Consider the following 7,116-nt stretch of genomic DNA (forward strand, 5'->3'; position numbering starts at 1 on the left):
CTAGGATCACCAGTGCTTAGAACAAAGCCTGGCACACACTTGATACTTAATAAATGTTTGTTGAATGAATGAATGAATGAACTGTGCCTTGGTGATGGGAGGCTGAGAGGAAGAATGAAAGAAAGGAAGAAAAATCATGTCACAGATGTGACCTTTCTTCTCTTGTGTGCCTGGATGCTGGCAACAAAATATGACCCAACGTTGGCAACAGTAGAAACTTCAATGGGAAATTTTCTGGTCTTTCAGAATTGGGATGCATCTTTCCAAGAAAGTCAAAGAATGAAGTTTACTGAATATATTTCCTTGTGTATTCAAGTGTTATTAACAATGGAACTCATAAAGACATTTCTATTGTATGCCAAAGCAAAATCTGCAAGGAAATGATCTACTTCCTACAAATATTTTTCTTGAGTTATTTGACTGCAGGGCTTCTCAAACTCTAGTGTGCCTGGAAATCACCTGGTGAACTTATAAAAAATGAAAAGGTGGGGCTTACAGGTTATGATTCAATGAGTCCACAACTGGGGACTGAGATTCTGCACTGCTAAGAGCTCCCAAATGAAGTCAGTGCTGCTGACCTGTTGGTCACACTTTAATTAGCACATTTGTTTACTTTTAGAAGGGATTCCCAACTTTTCCTTTATCTTCACTCAAAGCCTTACCATGTCGACATTGAAACATACTTGTTGTCAAGTATAAAAGTCTGAAATATCCTCTAGGTGAATCCTTGAGTTGATCCTTTATTCTTCCTGTATACTGATTATATTTAGGCCACCACATCAGCCTTTTGACTTGACATGTTGTGATTAGTCAATCTTATTATCATGACATTTTTCATTATTGAGAAATCTCAATGAATCACTTTAGGAAATTGCTCTCATCACACCTGCATATCGCCTTGCAATAAGCATAGCTTCATTTAGCAGGCTATTGAGTCATCAGAAAAATTCTTTACAGTTTCTTTCTTTTTTTTAAACTTTATTTATTTATTTTTGAGGAGGGGGAGAGAATGTGAGTGGGGAAGGGACAGAGAAAGAGGAAAAGAATCCCAAGCAGGCTCCATGCTGTCAGCACAGAGCCCGAAGGAGGGCTTGAACCCATGAACCTGAGCTGAAACCAAGAGTCAAATGCTTAACTGACTGAGCCACTCAGGTGCCCTTTTTCAGTTTATTTCTATTTCCTGAGGTTATGAGCCGGACCATTCCTCTCTGCAAAGTAAAGCTGAGAAACTACTCTCAATGATGAGCCCTTTAAGTTGTGAAGTATTTAAAAAATAATTATGTGGTAACCCTGAATATAATAAAGCAAAGAAATTGGCAAACAATATTTTAATGATATTTTTCCTGTTTTTATTTATTTTTGACAGAGAGAGACCACACAAGCAGGGGAGGGCCAGAGAGAGAGGGAGACATAGAATCTGAAGCAGGCTCCAGGCTCTGAGCTGTCAGCATAGAGTCCGACACGGGGCTCGAACCCACGAACCATGAGATCATGACCTGAGCCGAAGCCGGACGCTTAACCGACTGAGCCACCCAGGCGCTTCAAACAATATTTAAAAATTATAGTCCATTCAAGGTTATCTCTCTACCAATAGTTCTCAGACCTGAGAATCACTAAGAATCACCTGGAAGACTTCTGAAACCACAGATGCTGGGGCTCTCTCCTGGTTTCTGTTTCATTAAGTCTGGATGATTTTACACCTCTACCAAATGCCCTGGTAATATTGTATGCCACAGTCTCAACCTCAGCACTACTGACATTTCAGGATGGATAATTCTTTGTTATGAGCTCTGTTCTCAGCATCATAAGATGTTGAGCAACCTCCTTGGGCCTTTCCCACTAACTGTCAATAATACTCCCACTCCTGCTGTTGTGATTATCAAAATTTTTCCGGAATTTAGGTGCAACTTGGTGGCTTAGTCAGTTAAGCAGCTGACTTTTGCCTAGGTCATGATCTCACAATTTGTGGGTTTGAGCCCTGTGTCAGGCTCTGTGCTGACAGCTTGGAGTCTGGAGCCTGCTTTGGATTCTAATTCTCCCTCTCTCGCTGCCCCTCCCCAACTTGTGCTCTGTCTCACTCTGGCTCTTTCTCTCTCAAAAAATACATAAACATTTAAAAAAATTTTTTAATGTTTTCAGGCATTGACAAATGTCTCCAATGATGAATCTAACCTTGGCTTAGAACCATGGTTCTATGTCATTCTCATTAAAGGGTATTTTAATATCTTTATTAAATTGAAGACTAAGGATGTGCCAACTCTGGTGTAATAGCAGGGCTGTGTGATAAGTTTGCAAAATATTTCCCAGGACTGTTTCCATGGAAGAACTGGTTACTACTGAAGCTTAAGGTCACTACTATCCTAATCAACATTGTTCCAACACCTAAGCAAAAGAACACAAATAAACATTTGGAACATAATCCACTCTTATGCCAGAGAAATCTCTAGGTATGATGTACGGTGTCTAGAAAATACATGTGATCACTGTAAGGTCACATTCTGTCTGTCTTTTTTTTTTGCTCTCTGTCTCTCTTTTACTGAACTATGCTTTTTCCATGTTTGGACAGTGTTGTTTTAAATTTTCCTTTGGATCTCACATTAAAATGTTATCTTTGTATCCAAGAAGTATTATGTAATCTTTGTGTCTTCGTTGATTGTGTAGTTTCTTCATTTAACACTGAATTACTTCTCAGGAGAAAAATGTTAAAAAGACCCATGAATAACCCAATGAATAATGATGCTATTCATATTGATAAAGGGCAACTTTTTCCTGTTTGACTCTGGTTTTCATATTGGCTCAGAATTCTTACTGAAATATTTCTCAAAACCTATTTTGTTCATTTTCTGAAAGAGATCCATTGATAGATTTCCCCTGAAGCAGAAAAAAGAAACATTAATTTAGAAACTATGATCCAAAGACACAAAACAAGTTCTAGAAGTCTCAAAAGAGTGAAACCTAATAGAAGCCTAAAGAACAGAAGAGGGTGGATTTTCTTCAGATAAATCCTCTATTCATTTCTTGTCCCCATCTCAAATGTTCTTACAAGCCCTACTGGGTCTTCTTGTACACAGTTCCAATATTCTCTTACTCACTCCTCTTGTGTCCTTTTGCTCTCCCTACCACATCCCCACTAAAGAAAAAAGGTTGAGTAAGGACTAAGATATTATCTGATCTGGGAGAATCACTCCCTTAACCAAAAAGTTTTAGATTATGAACAGGACAATGCTGAAAGAAGTTAAGTAAAATTCCTGCAATTTAAGAGCAGAGGAGAGAAGAACTCTAGGAATACTGATGCTCATGGAGATCAGCTCTGTCAGAGACAAACTACAGAAGATGCTCTGGGGCTAAAAGAATTGACTTTGAAGGAAGTGGAAGAGCTTTCAAGACTAATAATTTGCGATTGCTGTACATCGAGCTCCATAGAGACAGCGCTGGGGCACGTGAGAGCCAGATGGGCACTGGACGACTCTGTGCCTTGCTGAGGAAAATAATTAGTCATGGGCAAAGGAGATCCTAAGAAGCCGAGAGGCAAGATGTCATCCTATGCATTCTTTGTGCAAACTTGCTGAGAAGAGCACAAGAAGAAGCACCCAGATGCTTCAGTGAACTTCTCAGAGTTTTTTAAGTGCTCAGAGAGGTGGAAGACCATGTCCGCTAAAGAGAAAGGAAAGTTCTAAGGCCTGGCAAAGGTGGACAAGGCCCCTTACGAAAGAGAAATGAAAACTTATATCCCCCCTAAAGGGTAAACAGAAAAGAAGTTCAAGGATCCCAATGCACCCAAGAGGTCTCCTTCAGCTTTTTCTTGTTTTGTTCTGAGTATGATCGAAAAATCAAAGGAGAACACCCCGGCCTATCCATTGGTGATGTTGGAAGAGATGTGGAATAACACTGCTGCTGATGACAAGCAGCCTTATGAAAAGAAAGCTACAAAGCTGAAGGAAAAATATGAAAAGGATATAGCTGCATACCAAACTATGGGAAAGCCTAATGCAGCAAAAAAGGGAGTCGTCAAGGCTAAGAAAAGCAAGAAAAAGAAGGAAGAAGAGGAAGACGAGGAAACTGAAGAGGATGAGGAAGAGGAGGAAGATGAAGATGAAAAAGAAGATGATGATGATGAATAAGTTTGTTCTAGTGCAGTTTTTTTCTTGTCAATAAAGCATTTAACCCCCCTATACACAACTCACTCCTTTTAAAGAAAAAAACTGAAATGTAAAAAAAAAAAAAGACTAATAATTTGCTTTGGAATGATAAGGTAGATTTAACACTTCTAAGTTCACATTTTACTTGACTTTGTGTGATATATATATATAAATTATTGCCTTTGAAATATGATATTTTTAGCTATTCTTGTTTAACTTTTTAAATGTTCACTTATTTTTGAGGAGAGAGAGAGAGAGAGAAAGGCAAGTGGGGGGAAGGCAGAAAGCAAGAGACACAGAATCCGAAGCAGTATGCTTACTTCTTTAACATGTCTAAAACTGAAGTGACACTTGTCCCCCAAATACTTCCTCTCCATCAGAATCTTCAATAAAGGAATTTCTTTTTAGGCATTCAAACCCTGCATATAATCATTGATGCCTCCTTATTCAGTCCCCCTCTCCCAACTGCTAACAAGTCTCATAAGTTCTTCCCGTTAAATATTTCTAGAATCCAATGGACAAGAGAGAGTTTAGAGATATTTAGTCTTCCAAAGTGAAGAAGATAGCACAACATTGAAATGAAAGTAAAATATGAATTTGGACACATTGGAGAGACTAAGAGAAACGTTGCCAGTTCGACCCCTCCCACCTAAGCTACACATGATAGTGCTAGACTAGCTAAGGTGGCTTCTTCAGAAGGGAAAAGGGTAGCAGAGTAGATGCCTAGCTCCTCAGTTGTGGGGGACATCAGAGAAACCCATTTTTCTCCAGCAGTACCCACAATATTGAGGCAGGACCTTGTGACTGGGGGGGAGGGATAAACTTGGAAAAGAAGCATATAAGAATATCAAAGGTGTTCCAGAGACTTAGTTCTTGCTGACTGCTCTCAAGACTTCTGAAGGAAGTCTGCTCACAAGTCTTTGAAAGAACCTCACCCAACCTTCCTCCCAGTAGTCAACCCAAGGCTCCAAGTGTCAAATCCACACCTCTCCCCATTCTGTGACCAGCTCCTCTACACACTCCCAAGTGTGGTGGTGAGTGAGCTCTAGTAAACAGAATATCAGACTAGTCTTTGGACAAGGGGGAACCACAAACTTGAACTGTAGCAACACCTGCTGGAAAACAAAAGAGAGGTTCGTAGCAGCCAGCCTGGTGAGTTATAACAACCATGGAAGGCATAAAAACTTAAGATTTTGTCATGAGAAATGTCAAGAACTGTGGAACAGGTCACAGAAAACTCCAGAAAAAAAAAAAAAAGGACCAGTAAAAAGTACATCCCACCTAAAGGCAGTTAGTAAAGATTTGAGAAGGAGTTTGCTACTTCAATTGTGAAAGCAGCAATGCAAAATTGCAAGAAACATAAAGAATGAAGGAAACACTTTATACCCAAAAGATAACAATATTCCTACAATAACAACTCAAAAGCATGGAAATTTGTGACTTAGCAGATAATTCAAAATAATTTTTCCTCTTTTGAAGAAATTCACCAACCTACAAGAAATACAAAAAGACAAATCAATGAAATAAGGAAAACAATTCATAAATAAAATGAGAAATTTCACAAAGAAATGCAATAATAAAAATTAACCAAATAGAAACTTTGAAGTTAAAAAATTTAATGAATGAAATTAAAAATTCAGTAGCATCTACAGCAGGGTAGACCTAATAGAAGATAGAATCAATGGTCTAGAGGATAAGAACTTTGAAATGACCCAACCAAGTTGTCCAAGGGTTGTGGGTTATCGTTAAGCTGAAATGACCCAATCAGAAGAGAAAAAGGAAAAAGAATGAAAAGGGGTGACTAAAATCTATGAGGTCTATGAGTCTCATAAGTTCTTCCTGTTAAATATTTCTAGATGGACAAGAGAGAGTTTAAAGAAATTTAGTCTTCCAAAGTGAAGGAGATAGCACAACATTGAAATGAAAGAAAAATATGAGTTTGGACACATTGGAGAGATTAAGAGAAACGTTGCCAGTTCGACCCCTCTCACCTAAGCTACACATGATAGTGCTAGACTAGCTAAGGTGGCTTCTTCATAAGGGAAAAAGGTAGCAGAGTAGCTATTAGATCACTCTGTTATCTTAATACAAAGAGACCTTCTCTATGACACATTATAATAAAACCATCAAAAATCAAAGACAGAGAAAATCCTAAAAGCAGGCAGAGGAAAAAACCTACAAAGGAACTCCCATTAAACTGTGAGCAGATTTCTCAGCACATACCCTGTAGGCCAGGAGGGAGGGGAATTACATATTCAGAGTGTTGAAAGGATAAAATTGCCAATGAAAGATAACTTATAGGAAAGTTATCATTCAGATATGAAGGAGAAACAAAGGTCCTCCAGCCAAATGATAGCTGAGGGAATTCATTCACTATACGTGCCTTGCAAGAAATACTAAAAGAAGATCTTGAAGCTAAAATGAAAAGATGCTAAGATATGAAAGCATGTGAAAGTATACAACACATTGGTAAAGATAAATAAATAGATTTGGAAAACTGTCTTCTGTAATAGAATGGTATGTTAACCACTGAGCTATAGTATAAAAGTTAAAGGAAAAGTATTAAAATAACTATACCTACTAAAATTTGTTAATAAATACATGATATAAAAAGAGGTAAGTTCTGAGAAATGGGATGGGAATAAAAGGGTGGTGCTCTCACATGCTGATAACCTTAAAAATGGACTGTTTTATCTATATTTTGTGTGAACCTCATGGTAACCACAAAACAAAAACCTAGATTAAAATAACAAAAAAATTTTTAAGGATAAACAACTCACACCACTACAGAAAATCACCTATTTATAAAGTAGGCAGAAAAAAAGAAACAATGGAATGACCAAACATAAAGAAAGCAACAAGATGGCATTAGCAAATCCTTACATGTCAATAATTACTCTAGTTATAAATGGATTGAATTCACCAATCAAAAGGCACAGAGTGGCTAAATGAATTAAAGACACAATACCCAATGATA

General features: G+C 37.9%; 1 pseudogene; it reads left to right on the forward strand.

Annotated features, from left to right (window-relative positions):
* The first annotated feature begins 3,497 nt into the window (after nucleotides 1-3,497).
* On the forward strand, nucleotides 3,498-4,121 carry LOC115292662 (annotated as a pseudogene).
* Nucleotides 4,122-7,116: the final 2,995 nt, after the last annotated feature.

The sequence above is a fragment of the Suricata suricatta genome, chromosome 5 (genome assembly GCF_006229205.1).
Source record: "Suricata suricatta isolate VVHF042 chromosome 5, meerkat_22Aug2017_6uvM2_HiC, whole genome shotgun sequence".
In the NCBI taxonomy this organism is placed as follows: domain Eukaryota; kingdom Metazoa; phylum Chordata; class Mammalia; order Carnivora; family Herpestidae; genus Suricata; species Suricata suricatta.